The sequence below is a fragment of the Panthera tigris genome, chromosome E1, assembly GCF_018350195.1.
Source record: "Panthera tigris isolate Pti1 chromosome E1, P.tigris_Pti1_mat1.1, whole genome shotgun sequence".
Classification (NCBI taxonomy): domain Eukaryota; kingdom Metazoa; phylum Chordata; class Mammalia; order Carnivora; family Felidae; genus Panthera; species Panthera tigris.
In genome coordinates this window covers 33588282-33612615 of record NC_056673.1, presented here as the reverse complement: position 1 = coordinate 33612615, position 24334 = coordinate 33588282, and the positions used below count along the sequence as shown (strand labels likewise).

The 24334-nt window shown below is 38.4% G+C and overlaps 1 protein-coding gene across 1 annotated transcript in view; it reads right to left on the bottom strand.

Annotated features, from left to right (window-relative positions):
* The window catches only part of CA10 (carbonic anhydrase 10), a 495011-nt gene that overhangs the window by 344978 nt on the left and 125699 nt on the right, over positions 1 to 24334 (bottom strand). The gene's annotated exons all lie outside the window — the stretch shown is intronic.

The window sequence follows — 24334 nt, the reverse complement described above, 5'->3', positions numbered from 1 at the left end:
AGAGAGAGAGAGGCAGAATGAGAAAGAGACAGAATCCCAAGCGGGCTCCATGCCCGGTGCAGAGCCCGAAGCAGGGCTTGATCTCACAATCATGACCTGAGCCAAAATCAAGAGTTGGACATTTAACCAACTGAGCCAACCAGGAGCCCCTCCTGTTTAATACTTTCTAGGCCACAGTTTTGGATAGGAGTTGATAAAGGAAATACACATGAATGCTCATTACTCTTTCCATGATATTTGAGTAGGAAAAGCTGAAGACAGAGGGATTTGACGTGGAAGTCTGCAACTCAGTAGAAAATAAGACACCCGGAGTTTACTCATAGGGGAAGGGGGAACATTTAGATGCAAGAACTTTCTTTAAAGGAAAAGGCAGAGAAAAGAGTCCTCCCAAATGCTCTGTTGAATTGTATCAGCTTTGAACTATGTGTTGGTATTGGGCTAATCCATTAGTATCCCATCCTACTTCCACGGGCAAGGAAACTTCTTTCTGAGGGAGTAAACTCTTCCCTAAAAAATCTAGAGTAGTCACTTCTGGGAACAAAATAACACAACACATAAATAAGTTAGCTGTCTCTTACCAGGACAACCACTGAAAATAACACCCACATCCCATGGGGCTGCTTCCTACTTATATTAATACATCAAAATATCTACTTATGATGATTTATTTGTAGATCTTGATGCTGAAAACTCATTTATCATTTGCAATGCAATTTGCCCATCTCTGCAGATCATAAAAATTCATTGAATTATGCTTCTTTTTATGGTATAATTTTCTATCTTGTTTTTCAGCACCAGAATAAATCCCCATGATAAGTATACAGTTTCCCTATGTGATCCTTTAGGAGCCCATCACAAAAAATGCATTTGATATTCACACATGCATTTCAGGAGTTAATGGAAGACATGTCTCACCTTGTAATTTCTTAAACCAAAAGGAACAAAGAGAAGTATCTAACCTAATTAGGAATCACAACAACAGAAATGCCCAGTTAACAACAAAGCCAGCTGTAGATTTCTGGAATAAGCGCAATATCTTGCTGATTCTACCAAAACTGTGATTCATAACCAATCCTGTGGAAAAGACACCTATATGTGCTTTCTTAGAAGGATGACTTTCTCAGAAGGGTGACAGTGGAGATTTTAAGGACCGCCATTCTGTGCCTTTGACATTAAAAAGAGTTACAGCTACTGAAATAAATGACATCCAACATCTGGAGTAGAGTTACGAATTTTGCATTAATTGACATGCCACCACTCTACATTGTTTTCACACCATTTCTGCAAAGAGATGTGTTTCAGTAATTAATAAGTTTTTCCCAATTTTTTAGAGGAGCTGAGGCATGGTGAGGTTCTAAGAATACCTCAAAATCTAGAATGAGATAGTGATAAACAGCGTTTGTTGTCGACCAGTCTAGTTCTTGTTTTACAAGATAACAGATAAATGGTATTCCTCAATAATGAAAAAATTTCTATTTTTAATATAAAATTATGAAAATACCAACTTATTTTTAGTCTCTAAAGAAATTTGCTAATTGTTCCAAGACATCTCAAAGCCAGGTCAAGAACAAGGCTCTTATTTTTCTTACTCAAATCTTAAACTTGTACAAAACACAAAACAAAGCCTTAAGACTCTTGACTACTTAAATGTTTTTTTCAACTTCACTGGTGTATTAGCAATTTATTCTGAAGTATATAACGATGAAACATCAGAACCTGGACCTTCATAAATCCCCAAAGTTGTGAAAATCTCTATAGCACATCTTTTCCCCCACAAAATGTAGTAAAGTATAACATAATTTAGTCGACCCTTGAGAACCTTAATGATTTTATATATATATATATATATATATATATACATATACACTAATAAAATCATTTCTAAAGCCATAAAAATAATTTGTGCTTTTAAAATAAACTCTACACTTCATTATGCTTCCATGCTACTCTATAACATTAATTATAAACTTATGGAATTTTAAAATATTCTTTTGTTTTAAGTTTATTTATTTATTTTTATGTTTTTTAAATGTTTATTTATTTTTGAGACAGAGAGAGACAGAGCATGAATGGGGGAGGGTCAGAGAGAGGGAGACACAGAATCCGAAGCAGGCTCTAGGCTCCAAGCTGTCAGCACAGAGCCTGATGCAGGGCTCAAACTCACAGACTGTGAGATCATGACCTGAGCTGAAGTCGGATGTTTAACCGACGGAGTCACCCAGACATCTCTATTTATTTTTTGAGAAACAGAGGGAGAGAGAGAGAGAATCCCAGGCATGCTCCACACTGCCAGTGTGGAACCTGACACGGGGCTCAAACCTCCAATGACCTGAGCCAAAATCAAGAGTCAGACACTCAACTGACTGAGCCACCTAAGCACCCTAAACTTATGGAGTCTTTAAAGAACCTTTCTGTCTCCATTGGATATCTACCTTTTGGAGTTATTCTCTAAGCAGTAATAGATAACTTCAAGGTTCATTGAAACAAAAGGGTGTGCCATCCACTGGGGCCATTCCTTACCCAAGTGACTGGTTCCATTACCAGATGTCTAGCCCATCCTATTTGGCATTATACTTATCAAACATATGGCTCTTTAAGGCACTTTACAATAAAAAAACATAATGAGTGTTCCATCTAGCCCTAAAAAGAAATCTATTTCACTGGTTTGGAGAGCAGTTGTTAAAGCCATTTCATGGGTGACCAATTCCTTACCAGACTTTCATGGTATAGAGTAGATATAATGGATGATTGATGAAGATTTGATCTACAATGTTGATGTAATAAGAAGCTTTCCAAAAAGAGCCTCTTATATCCTCACAAATTCTTGGTTTCAGGGAACTTTCTCTGAAATATATGGAGCTCTTGGCTCCATTGGTCTGTACTAAGTAGTCACATGAGAATTAACCAGGGGCTTGGAAGTTTGTGCCATAAGCCAGATTTACTTTTCATACTTGGACAAAGAAGGAGAAAATTGACAAATGAAGCAATAGGGAAAATGAGGGGAAACTGAGATTAAGGCTCAAGGAGAAAAGAGGATGAAAAAAATGCCCTAAAGTAAAAAAAAAAAAAAAACCATCATACATAGAGCTTCCATGGGTCTTAGTGATAATGCCAGCTTGCAACTTTCATCATGTGATATAGACAGTAAGGTAATGAGTTCCATACAGAAAAAGACACATAAGGCACATACTCCAAAATCTCTGATGAATAGTGAAATGATCAGGCTTTGCCTCTATAGAAGGAAGTAGTCTGTGACAGGATTTCTGCTTTCACCTAAATTTGAACTTCCATATTGACTGTGCTTGAATGTTACAGGATGAAACCAGCAGCCACCATAAGAGAAAGGATGAAGTTATGACATACAACCCACTCTATTCACTGCCCCTTCATCCCAACCACTTAAACTCAAAAAGAAAATGGGGCACACTTGAGTCTAAAATTCATAACTACTGCAATAATTATTACAGAAAATAATTACAGGTGAAGAGGATTAAGAGGTACAAACTTCCAGTTATAAAATAAGTAAGTAACAAGGATGAAAAGTACATCATAGGGAATATAGTCAATAATATCATAATAACTTTGTATGATGACAGATGGTGACCACACTTACCATGGTGAGAACCATGTAATGTATAGAAATTGTCAAATCACTATTTTGCACACCTGAAACTAATATAACACTGTACGTCAACTATACCTCAATTAAAAATTACAGAATATACAAAAAATAAAAGTGCCATGTACCATCAGCCACACACCCGGATTAACCATTGTTAACATTTGCCATTCTTTCAACAGATCTCTCTTTGTGAAAAAATGCAAATGCAGTGGAAGATTCATTTTTGTCATTTTTAAGCCCATTTTTCCCCTCTTTCACTGGAGGTAATCAATGTCCCACAGCTGCTTTAAGATCTTTGTTTTCATGTTTTTAATGTATATACATATTAAAATTTTACATGAACGCAATCATATAGTAATTTATTCTGCAACTTGCTTTTTCATACGAGATTGGTTGAGATGTATCAATGTTGATATGGGCATACTAGTTCATTTATTTTAAGTGTAGTAAAATACTCCTGCATAAATGTCTTTTCTAAAAATGTCATGGCAATTCTTGCACCCTCTTAGGGTTTTGATTAAAATGTTACTGAATTGATTAATCTGGGGAGAATGAGCTTCTTTATTATTTTAACTTTTGCCATTCACATACATTATGATTCTTTCCCTTTCATCCAATCTTCTAGATCTTTCCTTCATATATGATAAATTTTGTGGCTGTTGTTATAGGCCTTTGACACATACTTGTACAATGTAGATTCCTTGTAGTCACTGTGGTGAATGGTACTTTTTTTCCTCCTATTACATTCTGTTTTGTTATGACTGATATTATATAAATACTTTCAATTTTTGCCTATTGATATTATATCCAAAAAACCTGTTAAATGCTCTTTGTTTAAAAACTTAGCTGTAAATTCTCTTTCAAGTTTTTATATAATCGTATGATATTCAAATATTAACAATTATTTTTTTCTTCTTTTCCAATCCTTCTACAGTTTATTTTTCTTATATTTTTATGGGTGGGACCTCCAGTAACAAATTTAAATGCTAGCTGTGGCACTGAATATCTTAGCAGATACCTGTCTTTAACAGAAATACTTTTTAACATTTCATCCATAAGTAAGGTGTTTGATATATGGTTTTGGTGGATATGTTCAATAGATTAAGGGGGTTTTATTTGATCCTTAGTTCAAAAAGAATTTTATTACAAATAATGCTAAAATTTGGATTTTTTTTTTCTGTTTCTCTTGAGATGACCATGTGATTTTTTTGTTGTTGTTAATCGGTGTAGTGAATTACACTGAGATATTTTTAGGATGTTGGCCAACTGTCACTTTCCTGGAAAAAAAGGATTTTTAAAAAAATACTACAGTGTATTTTTAACATTCTGTTGAATTAAATTTATATTTTCTTTTCTTTTTTTATCTGATTTTGGTGTTAATATTGTATTAGTCTCTGTGAGTTGGGCAGCTTTTCTTATTTTCCTATTGTCTGATACAGTTTGTATTATATGTGAACTATCTATTGCTCATAAATCCATTTATATCTATGGTTTTCTATTAAAAATTTTCTACAATGCTTACTGGTTCATTTTTTCAAGCATGCTTAATTACTTATATTTTTCTAGAAAATTATCCTTCTCGTAAAATTTTAAATGTGATCAGAATAGTATCAAATTTTCTTTTATGTCTCCACTGTTTCTATGGTTACACTACTTGTTTGTTTGTTTTTTTTTTTGCTACTCATATTATTTATTCATGCAGCTTGTCTTATTTCTTAATCAATCTTGCTTATTTATTTTGTAATACAATCTAGTTTGTTTACTTTTCAGAGGGCAAGCTTTGGTTCTGTTGATGATCTCTTGTTTGTTTCCCATTTTATTACTGCTTCTTTCCAGAGGATTCCCTTGCAAGCAAAGGTGTAAAGCCCTCAAGGAGAGCTTCTACCAAGGAATTCAATAAAATCAGCAATTAGGATGTGAATATACTCCAGATGGAATGAAAATAATAGAGGAAACTAAAAATAGATTTAAGATGAGAAAGTTCAGGATCCTTGACTTGATAAAAATATCATAAGAACTGTGTCTTTTTTTATTGAAAAGATAAGGATTTAGACAAAAATTACTAGGAAAGTGGGAGTGCAAAAAATACCTGATGCATAATTGTTTTTTGGTGGGAACATGGTAGAGAAAATAAATAATTTATACTTTGGTTAAGTATGTTAAAAATTTAAGGGAATAGGCTGCCTAAGCTGTTCTAATTTCTTTTTATAAAACGTGTGTGTGTGTGTGTGTGTTGTTACTGCCATGTGTTTGAAGCAGAGTGGGGCTCAAAATATGAACTTACAATGTCATTTTGACTTGATATCAGTAGCAGACATTATCAGAAGTTTCAGATCTCTCAGTACCCACTTTTACTTGAAGAAATTTTGAAAGACTCTCTCAGTCTCAAGTGTCAGGCAGACTTGATATACACAAAGCTCTTTGAACTTAACTAAATTAAAACACTGAATTTAAACATGAGTGTAGTGGCCTTCCTATGTGAGTTTTCTTCTATTCCTGCTTGGGCACAGCGTCCCCTTTTCCTAAACAGAACACAGTTAGCTGACCCTTCAACCATGAGGGGGATTAGGAGTGCCAACTCCTTGGCCGTTCGAAAAATCTACAGTGGAAAACCTGCATACAACTTTTGACTCCCCCAACTACTAATAGTCTAAGGTTCACTGGAAGCCTTACTCATAACACAAACTGTGGATTAACATATATTTCGTTTGTCATATGCATTATATACTGTATTTTACAATAAAGTAAACTAAAGAAAATGTTAAGAAAAATCATAACAGAAAATACATTTACAATATTGTTTTGTATGTATCTAAAAAAATCCGCATATATGTAGACCCGCCCAGTTCAAACCCGTGTTGTTCAAGAGTCAACTGTACTTGATGTCCCTTTCTGCCTTTGTCCACACCTTCCACCTTCTCCCCAGTCCCACACCTGTACACTGGACTGGAGGCTCCTGGGATAGAAAGTGCATCTAGTACAGTGCCTGGCACAGAGCACTTAACCAATGTTTCTTGGATATATAAAAATGCTGCTTTCAGCCACTAATATTAGTCTGTCTCATCTCTAAAACTATGAATACCAGACCATAAGGTCTAAATCTCACTCCTACAAGAATCAGCTGTCCTCTATAATAAAGCTTTCCTTTATACTCCCAACTGGAAATCATTTCATTTCTCTTTTAACCTGTAAAGGATTTTAATATAACTTTTTATGCCACTTTATTTTCTATGTTAAAGGACAGTGATTTATGAACACAGACTCTCTTTTTATAGGACACCAAAACTCTCTAGACCAGGATCTGATTTGTGTTTTACACATAGTAAAGCAAATTACAAATATTTGCTAAATAAAAAGTTTAAAATACAAAGATAAATTGTAAAAAAATGAAATTTCCATTTGTTCACTACTTAATCAATCACTATTTTATCAGGCCTTCATGAAGGTTCCTGAACTATGGTTTTGACATGGCGTTTGGAGAGAAGACATCCTCTAGGCGTTAAATATTGTTTTCCTTCCTTTCAGAGCAGAATATACTCCTCAGCAGTGGCTTCATAGCAGGGCTATACACAATGCCCCAGCTTTTAGACAATATCTAAAGCAACAGTCAATTGTAATCTGCAAGAGCATTTATTTCTCTTCTGAACTTATTTGGAGATGTTTAATTTTATAAGATTAAGAAAAGTTTATGATTCAAAACTCACATTTTGAAACCCCGAACATTAAAAAACACCTATATTATTTTCACATTCTGTTCAAGGTGTATTTATTAGTATTTTTATTTCAGAAAAATGCACACTGTCCTATTTCAATTAGATTTAGCAAGGCTGATGTCATCAAATCGATGTCCTACATTCATTACTTCATTAGATATATAACTAATCAGATATATAACTGATCAGAGAATGAAGTCAAGTTTCAGTAAACTTTCTGTAGATAATGAGAAATTACATGCAGAGTGGGATGTTGCATATGCACACACAGTGGGGCCAAGAAGACCAATGTCTTGGGCAGGTCAACTCCCAAGCTGGGAAGGTCATTTAAGCCTTTCTGAGCCTTGCTTTCTGTGCCAGAAGATTGGGAATTGTAATTCTGACCTTGCAGAATATTTGTGATGGTTATAGAAAAGTCTGCATGGGTCCTGTGTAGTATGCACCGATCATTCATTGTATAATTTATAATCATGACCATTTATCATGGTATTTATCATGATGATGATGGTGGTGATGATGCTGATAAATGTTCACGAGGTCAGCAGTGTCTCCTGAGCTTGTGGGCCATAGGATCAGCCTTGTAAACTTAGAATTGAGTTTCTGCTTTGATCAAGTGGAAATAAGTAGTTTGTTCTTAGGGTCATCAACATGACAATATGTTCTGGTGCAAATACTTTGGGCAACTTAAAAAATTACATTCTAAATGGCTTGGGCATTAATTTTTTATTAGCTGATCATGATAAAGTGGAATAGTTCATCACAACAGGAAGATGATACTAAGTAATTTTATTCAGTATATTAACCAATATATAAAACATGAGATGCTTTATTAAAACAAATGAGAAAAAAGTCCACTTTGCAAAAGTACATTTAGATTTCCTCCTCCTCTTCTCCCCTCCCCTTCCCCTCAATCTCACCCCTTCCTCCTTTTCTTTCTTTTCCTTCTCTTCTTCCTCTTTTTCTTTACAATATATCAATGATCTATAACATGGGCTAGCTGGTTTCACATTTTATTATGGAAATGTATGTGAAATACACATGGAACTCTGTAAGGACAACATACATTGTAAGGGACATGACGCAGGAAAAGCTATAGGGGAAAGAGAGAAGGGCTTATGGATTTGTGGGGAAGAGAGAGTCTTCGAGGGAACAGAATCAAGAAGTACACGTGGATAGAGAACTGACTTCAGCATCATGTAAGAGCAAAGTGAAAACTCAAGAAGAAATGATCATTGTTCCCTAGGTAACTAGCCTCAGGGACATGGCAGTACACACAGCTGTGTTTTCACGTCATCCATGGTCAAGGAGGCAGACAGGACAGAAGGTGAGCCCACATCCAGGGTGAGCTGGGGGCTGCATCAGGGAGCATGGACCCAGACTGAGGAAGATAGAAGACCTTCTACCTTTCCACCCCGATACGTCATGAACTGAGCTAGTGCCGGTAGCTTCTCATTTGTTACACATGATACTAAGCAATGTATTACAATTTCTTGTATAATTCTTACAGTTCAGTGATGATCATTATCTCAGTTTTATAGATGAAAAAATTTAGGAACAGAGAGGTTAAGTAACTTGTCCCCAAATTCTTTCAAAACCCTGAATCCTCATAACGACCCTACAAAATCAGCACTATTAATCTTATTGACAGATAAGAGAATGTAAGACTGGAGACACTGAGTAACTTAACAGCAGATAAAAGAGCCAAAATCCGAACAAAGATCAGTGACCCCAAAGAGAAAATGCCACTTAGTAAATGTGGTATTGATTGAAAAGAGCTAATTTCACCTCTTTTTTTTTTTTTTTTTTTTTTTTTTACAGATACTTGGACATTTTGGCAGTTTAAAGAGAGGGTCAGTTTTCTCATTGCCTTTATTCTCTTTAACAAAAAAGACAATCTTAGTGGTAAATTTATATATATTTTTTCACAGAATTCAATATAACCATTTGTCTTAATTTTGTAGATTATAAATATTTTTATTTTGTTCTGCACTGACTCTGATGCCAAAAAGATTATGTGTCACCACTTCAGCCATTCTGAATACTGGGAGAGAAAAGTTAGTTTTTTTTGTTTGTTTAATTTATGCAAATCCCCACAAACAGCTTTCGGCAGCTGAAAGCAATTTGGGGATTTTGTTTTTACAAGGAGCAATCTAAAATATAAAAATATTATATTTTTAACTTAAAGGAATCGATATAGACTATACATGCAAAACAGTGCACAAACTACAGGTGTACAAAGACTGATGAATTTTTATATAATAAATAACTTTTGTATTTAGGATCTAAAATCTAGGTCTTTAGCCAAGAAATGGAAGAACACCAACATCCCAGAAACCCCAGGTGGAAGCAAGGAGAAGCAAGAAATAGTTTCAAATTGTCTCTGTAATTTATCTTTTGGGCTAGTCAGAAATGTGTTGCTTAGTTTTCTAACATTTGGGTATTTTCTACTTACATTTCTACCATTGATTTATATTATAGTTTAATCTCTCTATGAATAGAATATTCAATCTTTTATATCTTACCTGTTTTTATCCGTTTGCTTGCTTTTTAAAAAAGTTTTTAGGGGTGCCTGGGTGGCTCAGTCGGTTAAGCGTCCGACTTCGGCTCAGGTCATGATCTCACGGTCCGGGAGTTTGAGCCCCGCGTCGGGCTCTGGGCTGATGGCTCGGAGCCTGGAGCCTGCTTCCGATTCTGTGTCTCCCTCTCTCTCTGACCCTCCCCCATTCATGCTCTGTCTCTGTCTCAAAAGTAAAATAAACATTTAAAAAAAAAAGTTTTTAATACAGTAATTCAACGCTTTGACACAACACCAGGTGCTCATCACAAAAAGTGCTCTACTTAATTCCCATCACCTGTTCACCCTTCCCCCACCCCCTCCCCTCTGGTAACCATCAGTTTGTTCTCTATAGTTAAAAGTCTGTTTCTTGGTTTGCCTCTCTTTCTTTTTCCCCCTTTGCTCATTTTTTTTTTGTTTCTTAAATTTCATACATGAGTGAAATCATATGGTATTTCTCATTCTCTCACTGACTTATTTCACTTAGCATTATACTCTCTAGCTCCATCCACATTGTTGCAAATAGTAAGATTTCACTCTTTTTGATGTCTGAGTAATATTCCACTACATATATAGATATGGGGTGTGTGTGTGTGTGTGTGTGTGTGTGTGTGTGTGTGTGTGTGTGTATGCCGTATCTTCTTTTATCTGTTCCTCAGTTGATGGACACTTGGGCTGTTTCCATAATTTGGCTATTGTTGATGATGCTGCTATAAACATCAGGGTTCACGTATCCCTTTGAATTAATATTTTTGTATTCTTTGGGTAAATACCTAGTAGTTAAATTGCTGGATCACAGTACAGTTACACTTTTAGCTTTTTGAGGAACCTCCATATTGTTTTCCACAGTGGCTGCACCAGTTTGCATTCCCACCAACAGTGCACAAAGGTTCCCCTTTCTCCACATCTTTGCCAATACCTGTTGTTCTTCAACAGGTTTGGAATTTAGCCATTCTGACAGGTGTGAGTGATATTTCATTGTGGTTTTGATTTGCGTTTCCCTAATGATGAGTGATGTTGAGCATCTTTTCATGTGTCTGTTGGCTATCTGTAGGTCTTCTGTTTCTTTTGTTATGTTTGTCATATCAGTTGTTGGGAGAGTGTTGATAAAGTCTCTTACTATGATTGTAGATGCCTCCATTTTTCTTGTAGTTTTGTCGATTTTTGCTTTATTAAGCTTGAAGCTATAGTTTTAGGTGAGCACGAATTTAGAACTGTTATATCTTCTTGGTGGACTGACCCTTTTATCATTATGAAATGTCCTCTTTCTCTCTAGTAATGCTTCTTGCCTTAAATTCTACATTATCTGATATTAAACTGTTTGGGGAGGTTTTTTTTCTAGTTTTCTATGTTCAGTCTTATCTTTCCTTATTTTTAAGGAATTTCACTTGTTGGTTATATGATCTTCCTGCTCTTATAGTTGTTGAGATTATCACCTCAATACTTGACTTACTGAAGGCTAATATAAATTAGTGTTTCTGGGGCGCCTGGGTGGCGCAGTCGGTTAAGCGTCCGACTTCAGCCAGGTCACGATCTCGTGGTCCGTGAGTTCGAGCCCCGCGTCAGGCTCTGGGCTGATGGCTCGGAGCCTGGAGCCTGTTTCTGATTCTGTGTCTCCCTCTCTCTCTGCCCCTCCCCCGTTCGTGCTCTGTCTCTCTCTGTCCCAAAAATAAATAAAATATGTTGAAAAAAAAAATTTAAATTAGTGTTTCTGCCACCTCTTAAGCAATGCAAGGTTCTTAGAATATTACAATTCTAATGATTTCCTTCCTACACTTTATGCTATTATTTTTGGGTATTGTAACTCTGCATACATCTTAAATCCAAAACAATACTGTTAGTATTTTATTTTCATTATTGCCTTGAAGAGTCAATATTTTTTTAAACTTTTTAATGTTTATTTATTTTTGAGAGAGAGAGAGAGAGACATGACTTGACGAGGGGCAGAGAGAGAGGGAGACACATAATCTGAAGCAGGCTCTAGGATCTGAGCTGTCTGCACAGAGCCCAACGTGGAGCTTGAACTCACAAACCTCAAGATCATGACATGGGCCAAAGTTGTACACTTAAGTGACTGAGCCATCCAGGCATCCCTGGAGAGTCAATATTAACTTAGATGTACCTTTATTTTTCTTCACACATTACTGAATTTTCTTGCTTGCATACAGGACCATTTTTCTTTTGCCTAAAGCATTTCCTTGTGTTTTTTGTATTGCAATTTGGCTTCTAAAGATGTGTTTATTTGCCTTCATGTTGAAAGGATATTTTCACTTAGGAGACAATATCAGGATTTCTATAATTTTCTTTAATTCTTTAAAAATGTCATTCCATTTGCTCTGCCTTCCATAGCATCTGGTGAGAGGGGGAAGTCTATTTTACTGCTCCTTCTTCGAAAGTAATATAGGTTTTCCCTCTGTATTTAAGATTTTCACTTTGTCTTTATTAACAATTTTGCTATGCTATCCCTAGATGTGTTTTTCTTTTCTTTTATTCTGCGTGCCATTTGTCAAGTGTCTTTGATCTGTGGGCTAGTGCATTATCAGGTTTAGAAAAGTTTCAGCCATGATCTCATCAAACTTCTACTTCATTCTGCACTAAGCTTCTGTCTGGGCTCTTGGCCTTTTAGGCATTGGCAGCCTTGGCTCTATGATTCCTTCTGAGATATTTAAAAAAATATTTTATGCATGTTATCTAGCTCTCAGCAAAAGGACAGATCGGTAGGAGCTAATCCTCTAATAGCCAGAAGGAGAACAACTTCTTTTGAGGAGATGTTTCTTCTACTGTACTAATCCCAGTCATAAACTGAACACACAGTCTTCTTATTCTTACTTAGACATAGTCACATACATGAAATGGGAACCAAGTTGAAGGTATTAAGTAAGTAATAATGGCAAGCCTATTAAATACAATTTAGTTCTTCTGCTGTCCCAGCCACCAGTTGCTCTAAGGCTCATTCATGTAGGACTAGGGCACTGTGACCCCCACTATAAGCCCACAGCGACCAGAGGGGCTGCCAAATCACAGGTCAGAGAAGCAGAGGAAGTAAACCAAGTCAAAGGAGAAGCAGAGTGATGTATCAGAAGATATCCAAATGCACTCTGGGATCCTTGACAAGCTACCTCCTCAACTATAGCTAAGGCTCAGGCCTCCCTCAAACAGCAGATAACTTCCTGTCTCTAAGGTTCAGTTTTCTTAAAATGATGATAATCACGAATAATTATCCTATAGGCTTGTAGTGATTGGAAATAATAAATATGTATGGTGGTTAGAATAGTGTCTCGTTCATAGTATCTGCTTAATAAGTCAGAGCCACGATAGGTGATGGTGGTAATGACGATGTGATGATGAGCATGAAATGAGAATGATCATCATTATTATCAGCAGGAAGTCAGAGGATATCAGAGTACACAGTCCTAACATGTTACAGCTGACTTTCCATGGCATGTTTTTTTTCCTTTTTTTAAGATAAATGGGAAGTCTAGTGTTTATTGATTTAAAATATTTGTTCTACCTGAAAGTGGTGACGCCCCTGAGGGTGCATCTGATTGAAAGGGTCAAGTTCTGTTTGGGGGACCAGTACCCCAAACAGATCTCATGGGACACATGACATGTCACAACAATGGTCCTGCCCTATTGTCCCCCAAACCTCATAGTAACAAGGAGGGGAAAAAGCTAATTCACTTACTGTCATAGATCTGGCAAAAGGACTCAATGCTGGTTTATATGGCTTGGAATTTCACAATGATTAATACACGAGATCTCAAAGAAGAAACAGAAAACACCTCAGTATGGACACATTCCTCATTGTGGCTCTTGCTGAAAAATATTGATAATAGGAAGCAATTTCCTTAAGGCTCATTCACATAGGACTAGATGGTTTTCTGCTTCGAATACACTGCATTTTTAAAAGGGGATAATTTGAAAAAAAAAATCTGTCACTTGAACCAAATGGCTAAGGCACCTAGATGGGAAGAGACAAAATCAGGGCACTGCCATTTCTATTCGTGAACACCTTTCCTGTCCTCATTTATCTTAAAATATTTTTTGATTGTAGAGAAGTGAAACATGCATAAAATACGAGCCTTTTCAGAATGTGATAGGCAGCTTTGTTGAGACAAATGGATTTGATGATTGCTTTTCAAGCTGTGGGTAAAGAGGGGGATGGTGATAGCAGGGAAGGGATGAGACACAGGCACAGGGTAGTTGAGGAAACAGGTACCAAAAGGAGAAGTGTACGTTTACACTTTCTTTTGATGGCCAGATAGGCTAAAAAAATAATAAAAATAAAAAATTTCACACAGTATATGTATATACATATATACGTCTATACATAAAAATGATAAAATAAAAGTATTTAAAATATTATATAATATATATAGTATATATTTGTGTATATGTTTTAATGTAATATAATTATATAGTGTGTGTGTATGTGTATATATATATATGTATATATATATATGTATAAAGGGAAAATATCTTTTTTTTAACTTTATTTATTTATTTTTGAGAGAGAGAGAGGTAGACAGAGAGAGGGAGAGAGACAGAATCCCAAGCTGACTCCACACCACCAGGGAGGAGCCCGATGCAGGGCTCGAACTCATGAATCACAAGATCATGACCTGAGCCGAAATCAAAAGCCAGATGTTTAACTCCCTGAGCCACCCAAGTGCCCTGGGAAAAATATCTTTTAAACTAAGGGGAACACGGCAGTCTTTCTCCGGGTTGTCTGAGGTTAAGATTCTGGCAGATATGGGCCCCCAGTCTGAGTGGATTTGTCTCAGTGATGTGGGTTTGGGGGCCACATGTAGGTGCATATCCTGCTTCACAAAGTGGGGTGTGCACTTAGGCAAAATCCAATCATTCTGAGGCTCTGTCCCCTCAGACGTGGAGAGTCTTCCCCTCCCCAACAACAGAACTTCACACTCCTCTGCTCAATGACACCTACCACTGTCCCTTCTTTTCTACTTTAATCATCCCAATGACCTCAGGTTTTCATACACAAAGGCAGATGCCAGAAGGAAAGAAACCTCCTCAAGGAAAGGAAATGCAACTAGCTGCCTTCCTTCTTGGAACTTCACCCCTGGATTTCTGTTTTGTTTATTTGTTTTCTGTAAAAGGAGGAGTCTGAACTATAATTCTCTCAAGCCTATCCCAGCTGGGAGCTCTGGGAGCCCAAATCCCACCTTTGTCTGGTTCTTCCCATTAAGTACAAAGACTAAAAATAATTCCAACCTTCCAGGAACAGGACACATTTTCAAAGTCCTGCTGCTCTAGGTTCTAGGATGGGATCATGAGAAAATTGATATATCCCACAATAAATTATCCCACAAGTAACTGATATAAAATAAATATATTTTATTTTTTAAAATAAATAAATAAAATATAAATATTTTTATATTTATATATAACTTTATATATAAGTAATTTATATATAAATTTATATATAAATTTATATATAAATATAAAATATATAAATATATTTATATAAATATATATATAAAGTTATATATAAATTATTTATATATAAAGTTATATATAAATATATATTTATATATTTATAAAAAATAAATAAAAAATAAATATATCCCACAAATAATTGATATCCCACAATAAAACTGGGGAGAGAAGACACTCCCCTTAGAAGTTAACTTTGAAAAGTCTATCTAGGCAGGAAAGAACCCCTAAGGTCAGGATGGACTGACTTTGCCACATTCTGCAGAAAGCGCAGTTCTTTCCCCCACTCCTAATCCAACCCCGTGCCCATCTCTCTTGGGAAGGAATGTTCTCCTCCTGGAATTGAGGCAGATGTTATTCTCTGCACTCTTCCAATGGCATAGTTGTGAGTCAGAGGCATTGAGTGATTTGTCCACAGTCACACAGTGTCTCTACTAAGTGGCAGAGCAGGACAAGTAGGAGACAAGGGAAATCAGTTGATAGAACCTTGCTTTTCTTGGGCTTCTGTACCAAGGGCCTCCGGGATCAGAACTTCCAACAAACACTGGTGGGCTGGACTAATTTGTGCCCACCTGCGTTCTCTCTGGAGCCCTCTTGCTGACCATTGCTTTATGTTGGCTGACCTTTCAGAACTTCCCCCCTGTAAATGCAGGTTACAATATCTGACTTTGTGCCTCCCAGGGATGGGAAGATAAATGAGGTAATAAAGGTGAGAACCAGATGACCTCCTTTTAATGTCGGTGCTAAAAACCCCATGGAGTATTATGGTGTTATTAACAAAATGCAGGGGCTGCAGAGTTACATATGGCCAAAATCTCGTACCTCCAATTTTTTAGTAAGGAAACATAGATGTGGAATCCATGTTTACTAATAATGAAACTGACAGCCAGTATGCTTTCACTTCCAAACAAACCCATTATATGTAAACCCAATTAATAGCAAAAGTACATCAGAAGGTGACTTTATCAATCTATATATACCTTTAATGCAACTATTCTGGATTTAACTAAAAAGAGACTTCTGTGAGGGGCCTGGGTGGCTTAGTCAGTTAAACGTCCAACTTCGGCTCAGGTCACGAGCTCACGATTTTTGAGTTCGAGCCCTGCATCGGGCCCTGTGCTGATGGCTCAGAGCCTGGACCCTGCTCCAGATTCTGTGTCTCCCTCTCTATCTGCCCCTCCCCCATTCATGCTCTGTCTCTCTTTCTTTCTCTCTCTCAAAAACAAATAAACATTTAAAAAAAAGAAGAGATATGAAACATATCTTTGATATGTTTCATGCTTTGTGGCATTTCAGTGATGCTGGAGTTGTAAAATTATGATTGAAACAAAGTCTTTCAAGGGCACATCTTTGGTACTAAGTGAGGTACAACTGAAGTTACCACTTGAAATTCAGCAACGGGTCTCTCCTGGGATAAGATTCTACCAGCCAATTGCATTACTTGAAAATACTGGCAGCTGCTGCCTTGGGCTGCCTTTGGAACCCATAAAAGCATCTAGAATGAATATCTGGGCATGAGAATGGAGGCACACTTGTGCTGTGGGTCACTGCACTGCAAAGGGGCTGTGCTAGTCAAGATAGGACTGTGGATATAATCTTGAATTAAGTAGATTGTCCCCTTTTCTAACGTGCATCCACAAAATGTTGGCATTTTGGGTGCCCAGGAAACTTCTGCTTTGATGGCACACCTTTTAGGGTCATGAAGAGCTGAAGGCTAACTTTTACATCTCAATTTTTACCTTTTCCCCCACATAGCTTGTCACTAAAACTCTCTTCCCAGATGGTAGCCTAGAGAACATATTTTTCTGGTTTTACATCATCCCCCGCCCCTGCCCTGCCAAAACCTGTTCAATTATATTCCTTTAGAATTACTGGGTAATTCCTTTTGAGGGTGCTACAATGGCCCAAACATGTCAGCATTTACAGTTTTCCACTGGCAAACACTGAACATCTTCAGTTTTACATTGTAAGTTCATCAAATAACTTAATTGAGCCCTTTTATGTTTATTTGTTGTTGAGGGTCACCTCAAATCTTTCCGTCTCACGTCTCCTCTACAACATCCCAAGAAACAAAAGGGGCCCAGTTAGGCTTCCTGGATCCCTGCCTTGCCTAATTTAGGGGTGACCATCACAGGAGATGGACAATTAGCATCTCAAGATTATCTCAAAACATCCTTTGGTTGACAAATCCATATTTCAGCAACACTTGAGTACTTTTTCTGATTCTAGAATGAACAACACTGATATAGAGCATCACGTGGCCTCACCTTGTCCTATGGAGACGAAAGCTATAGTGTAGTAATAGAGCACAGGGACGGGGAAGTTAAAAGGCCTAAATCACACATCCTTGGGCAGGCTGCTTAGCCCCTCAAGGCCCTGTCTGTTTCTCAACTGTAAAATACCAAAGATTCTTATCCTATCACACAAATGATATTTCCCTCATTGTTGTGGGAGGCTAGTAAGGTGCAAAGTATTTGGCATGGTGTCTGGCCTTCAATGGGCACCTCACAGTCAGCTTGAATCTGAATCTCAGGAGGGGAGTCAAGAAATCAAGAAGTATGAGCCATTAAATCCTGTTCCCAAATACTTCCAAGAAACTCATAGCTCCTTAGCCACTTGAAAGCCATATATATATATATATATATATATATATTTTAATATTTATTTATTTTTGAGAGAGCTCAAGCGGGTGAGGGGCACAGAGAGGCATACAGAGGATCCGAAGTGGGCTCTGCACTGACAGCCGTGAGCCTGATGTGGGATTGAACCCATGAACTGCAAGATCATGACCTGAGCCAAAGTCAGACGAGCAAGTGACTGAGCCACCCAGCTGCCAGAAAGCCATATACTTTCAAACCCAAGTATAAAAAAGCCATGTGGCTGAACTAAAAAGTAGATTTATTCAATAGTTTATTGTATCACAGTATTACATGTGTATTTTTCCCACACAGTTTATAGGTATACTCTCAGAGAGAAAGACTTTTTTTTTTTTAAAGTTGAGAATTTTTATGTCAAGTAAGGGCAGCTGCTCATTTGCATAGAGTGTGCATTGCTTTGTTGCATACTACAGAGTAATGACTTGCTCTTACACCCTCAAATTGAGTTCACCAATGATGGAAAACAGGCTTTTGGTGGCAGAGGCTTCTGTCCAGCTAAGCAGTAAATCTTAGCTGGTCCTAACGATTGTAGGGACTGGCTCCCGGTAATAATTCTGATGTCGTTATCCTCTCCCAGAAATGCATGAATGATTCTGGCCTTTAAAAACAGATTTAGGAGAATGCATTTATCTTGACATTATCAGCCTTTTAAAGATCATGCAGTAGGGCCTGTTGACCTTTCTGTCTTAATGATGAGTTGCAAAACCGTTGGATAACATTAATGGAATGAAGTGAGAAAGAGTGTGTACTCAGGACCTGTCCCTGTGGAGCACAAGAGGTGAGAAAGAGATGTTCAGGATAATAATAGGAACTAGCTTTGGTCTTGTGGGGGGACTGAGGAGTCACATGTAAATGGAAGCAAACTGAACTCCATTTCTGTTTCTACTTCAAATACGAAATCCTTGGGCATACATCAAGGCATGAGCCAAGACTAAAATATCTGACTTATAATGAGGTGGTTGACAATGACTCCAACATGCTTTCTTTATACCCAATAATGTGAATGTCTATTAAAAAATAGGTGATGTTCATCAATTCACCACTATATACTGGGAACAGCACTGGATTCAATCACTAATCATACAAAAGATTGTATGCAAAGTGCCTCCCTTCTCTAGTACTGAATCCCTCCACCCATTTTTTTAAAATCAAGGGTTTCTAACATCTTGGGGCACCTGGGTGGCTCTGTTGGTTAAACATCTGGCTGTTGATTTTGGCTCAGGTCATGATCTCACAGTTTGTGAGATCCAGTCCTGCGTCGGCCTCTGCATTGACAGAGCAGAGCAGAGCATGCTTGGAATTCTCTCTCTCCCTCTCTCTCTGCCTCCCCCCTGCTTGTATGTGCTCCCTTTCTCTCTCTCAAAATAAATAAACTTAAAATAAATCAAAGGTTTCTAACATCTTAAAGTTTGAAGAAAATAGTAATTGACAAATTCTTCATACAGTGCCTTTGTCCTACCAAGGGTTCAATAAATGCCAGGGTCTCTCCCTCTACCCCCAGACTCCCCTCTTTGTACTAAGTTGTTCAATCCACAAATCACAGGGTGGAACAAACTGATAAAGTTAAAAATTAGAAATTGAGATTATCTGACTCCCTTGGCATCTTTGAGATATAATTACGGTGAACACATTTTTGGTGCAATATAGAGTTTTAACAGAGGTACAGGAATTTAGAATTGGAAGCACTCTGAAAAATACAGGAGCCGCCATGGGCACAGCAAACATCTCTAATCTCATACACACAAATAAAAATGGATTAAGTTAAAAGCACTGACTGTTCTGCCTTCTAAACCCAACAGGGAGGTCATATCAATGCACAAGCTGAAATGCATAATTCTGTGCTTACCCACTAGCAGTACAGCCCAGTGAATGTTTTAAATCCCAGATACGGTTAAAAATATATCTGGGTATGTGATTTTCTTTGAAACCTAATATAGTGAAATGAACCACATACTAACAAGAGCAGATGAACTAGTATTTCCATGGCAACGAAAGACTATCAATATCACTTTATTATTATTATTTTCACTTTGCAAGTCACCTTCTTTGAAGAGCAATTCCCTTTCTGCCTGGGTCTACTTGATAGCTCCCTGAATAATTCTAGTCCATAGGCTTTGTATCTCTTTTTGAATGCTGGAAATACAATGGCTTATTCTAATTATCTCATGAAACTCAACTCTTAAATAAAACTTGAAGTAAAAACATAAAGCTATTCATTCCATGGTGCCTTCTTCTTGGCAAAGTGCAAATAAGAAATGGGATATGCCTGTTGCAGACAAAGGGTTCTTCACACTTGCCCCTTCAAGAAGGAGGATTTGGGCCAAGTCAGGCCTCATTAAAAAAGAGTAAGACATGAGTGACCAAAACCTTCCTTCTGGATGACAAAGGAGTGGCTGGCTGAAGCAAACGTTTATTGGCAACAACTAGAAGTCAGGCCCTTTGGACGAAGCTATCAGTAGTCTAGGAGAACTCTGATTTGCAAGGGGGAAAAATAGGCAAACATGGACTGTCTATAAACTGCAGTTCAGGCCATGATGGAGTTAACATCAAGGTCACTAATGATTTGTTGTCCAAACTGGGTCAGTTTTGAGAGTGAAAGGGGCAATGTTAATAATTATGCAAGGACAACTGACATAAACATTACCCTAGCTAGGAAGAAAGGCCACCAGGAATTTCAGAGGAATTTTTGAGTTTGGGTCATCAAAGAAAAATACATGTCGTGAAGTGAAGAAATAGGAGAATATTCCAGGCATAATGAAACAGCAAGCACAAAGGTGTGAAGCAGTAAAATTGTATCGTGTGGCTCTACCCATCCAGATGAACCCAAAGAAAACAACCACAAGAGGCCATTTTGGTCTCATCATACTGAGAAAATGCAAAAGCCTGATAATACCAATAATACCCAGCATTGTATAACCACATTGATTAATATCCTATATTTGAGCACAATCAATTTGGTGACTGCCATGGAAGTATCTACTAAAATTGAAGCTATGTGTAACCTACTGTCTAAAAATAAAATTGGTGGCATAAACCTACCAGTGTGCCCAAGAAGAAACATAGATGAATATTTACTGTACATTGTCTGTAATAGTGAAAAACTAGAAATACCCTGGGGCACCTGGGTGGCTCAGTCGGTTGAGCGTCAGACTTCAGCTCAGGTCATGACCTCACAATTCATGGTTCGAGCCCCATGTCAGGCTCTGTGCTGACAGCTCAGAGCCTGGAGCCTGCTTCAGATTCTGCGTCCCTCTCTCTCTGTCCCTCCCTCTCTCTGTCCCTCCCCTACTTGCACTCTGTTTCTCTCTCCCTGTCAAAAATAAGCAAACATTAAAAAAAAAATTAAAAAAAAGAAATACCTTAGTTGCTCAACTGCAGAATGAAAAAAATATTGTAGTAAATCCATAAAAGGGACTGCTATTCAGCAGTTAAATGAACTAAAACCCAAAGCATCTGTCAATATAAATAAATCACACAAACATGTTTGGTGAAAAAAGGGGGGAAAAACCTACAGAAAGACTATGTATTATAGGATACCATACCCTTAAAGATTAACAGTATGGAAATCCTACTATACATTGTTTCATGGATACATATATACAAATACAGTAAAAATATATGATAAAAAGCTTGCATGGGAGTGAGAAATACAAAATATTGGATAGTGGTTTTACTTGAGGTAGGAAAGAAAAGGAAGAGAACAAGAGATGCACAGATGCCTTTGACTGTAATCCAGCTTTATTCTTAGGAGAGAGAGAGATGAAACAAATGTGGCAGGAATTTCAGATGTGACTGCACTGGGTGACAGGTACAGGGGGGCCAACGTATATTTGTGTGGTAATCAGTGCAGTCAAGCCTGAGTCCAATCTAATCCCCTGGCTCTACCATTTCACCAGTGTGTGACCTTGAGAGTATGATTTTTCTTCACGTCTCAACTCCTCACCTGTAAACTATGGCCAACAACAGCACCCACATCATGGGGTGGCTATGAGGATTGAATCAGTGTTTGAAAAGCCCTTAGAACACAAAGTATGGATTGCATTTGTTAAATAAAAAACAATTTGTGTGGCGCACAGCTCAGCTGGATAGAGAACAGGATAGCTGGGCTGGGTCACGATGAATGACAGGCTGAAGCACAGGGCCTTGGAAGCCAGTAGTCCTCCTGGGAAGTCCCTGAGTTTGAGTGCCCATAGATGACACAAGAAGAGTCTGCACTTGGAACATTCCTGGAAGGACTGAAATTCAATCTATTATTGTATTTGAAAACAACGCCTGGGAAGTAAGTAGTGCCCAAAAAGCAAGTATGTTTCTTTCCTTTATTCTTCTCTCAACCTAAAATACAGGTTCCACCACTGCCCTGATATTTGGGGTCATGACTAAGACCATGTTTAGAGGATGGTTATGTTCTGTAGTATCTGGGGTGGCTATCGGAGGCCTGAGCAGACTCATGGCATGATCTATATAACCACATATTTACGTAATGCATTTCTTCATGGAGCGAAGGACCTGGAAGATCATCAGACTGACTGTGCTGCTTATTTGCCTGTCTCTCTCCATCCCCCTTTCCAAGACTCTCTGTCCCCCTTTCCACTCTCTGTTCTGTGATGCTGGGACTCTATATGCTGCATTTCTCTCCCTTTTAGCTGGCTTCCTGTTAGGAGGCTGGGAGGGGGAGAGTATGGGCTTCTTCCACCTTCAGCATCAGTCAATGTTACTGTAGCAGTATTAGCAAGGAGCAGTTAGGAGTCTGCTCTTCAGCTTCCCCCAGCGCCCCCGGGGGTGAACCCCCTTGCCACAGTCTCCAGCTACAGAGCTGTTTCCACCAGACTGTCCTCCTGGCATCTGCTGGACCATGGCTGCCTGACAGTCCAAGCACTCACTGGGCGACACTCTTTTACTCGTTCCTCAAACCATAAAGCTCTGCCTCCCTGGTCATCCAAGTACCAGCCACGGGGCGCTGCCTTCTCAGCAGTATAAGCAGTGTGTCACCTGCCTCCGTAGACATATAAGTCACAGTCCCTCAAGGCCCACCTCCTGGGTCCCAAATTCTTCCTTGCGGCCTCTTCCTTTCAGATCCTTGAGTTCTAAGAGGGGGCACTGCTTTCTGTTTTTACTCATGCCGAGTTTCCTTGACTCCCTCTTTTTGCACCTTTGCTTCCAAACATCTGCACAGCTTCCTGTATTAAATCCCCTTTGTTTGAATTAGCTGGCATGGTTTTTCTTTTTCCTAACAGGACTCTGACTGATTCAGCAAGCTTACCCTCATGTCATTTTTCAGGCTGAGAAGACTAAGCTTTGGAGAAAAGAAATAACTTCTATTACAATGAGGTAAAACAGACAGTCTAGAACCCAAGTCTTCCTGTCTGGCAGTCCACATCAATCAGAGAAAACACACTGGACTTATCACCAAGGAATGAGAACTAGAAGGTCCATCAGTGATCCTATCATTTACTGCAGGGCTTTTCTTTACAAAAATGGGCCTTGGGTGGGATTTGGCTCATGGGCCCCCGGGCCCTAGTTTTCCAGCCCCTAGTATGGTGGTTTTTAAATACTGCCATGCATTAGCATCACCCGGAGGGCTTGCTGAACAAGTTTCTGCCACCCTCCCCCACCCCCCGCCCACCCAGAGATTCTAATTCAGCAGGTCTGGGGGAAAAGCCCTAGAATTTTTATTTCCAGCAAGTTCCCAGGAGATCCTGATGCTGATACTACATACTTGGGGAACCACTGCTATGATCCAACTTCTTTACTTTATACATGAGGAGACTAACACCAGAGATACCGACTGAATTTCTTACCAGAGGTCTCACAGCCAGTAAGTGAGGGAATTGGGGCTTCGATTAAAATCTTATTTAGTCTGAAAGTATGTATGAAGCGCCAACCATATTCTGGGCACTGGGCTAGGTCCTGGGTATGAAAGGATGAATGTGATGTGGGCTAGCAGTCTAGTGGAAGAAAATGAAATGAGAGATGAGAGCGTGTATGACTCCTGAGAGTACGGGAAGCAGTGGGACCACAGTGAAGAAGGGCCTGGCTTATTGAAGCAGGTGACATCGGAGGCATCCTGTCAAAATAAACAGGTGGGGGGGGGGCGCCTGGTGACTCAGTCAGTTGAGCGTCCGATTTCAGCTCAGGTCATGATCTCACGGTTCTTGGGTTCAAGCCCCGCATCGGGCTCTGTGCTGACAGCTCAGAGCCTGGAGCCTGCTTCATATTCTGTGTCTCCCTCTCTCTCTGCCCCTCCTCCCACTTGCACTCTGTCTCTCTCTCTCAAAAATAAATTAATTAAAAAAAAAATAAATTAAATAAACGGGTAGAAGGAGGAAATTCC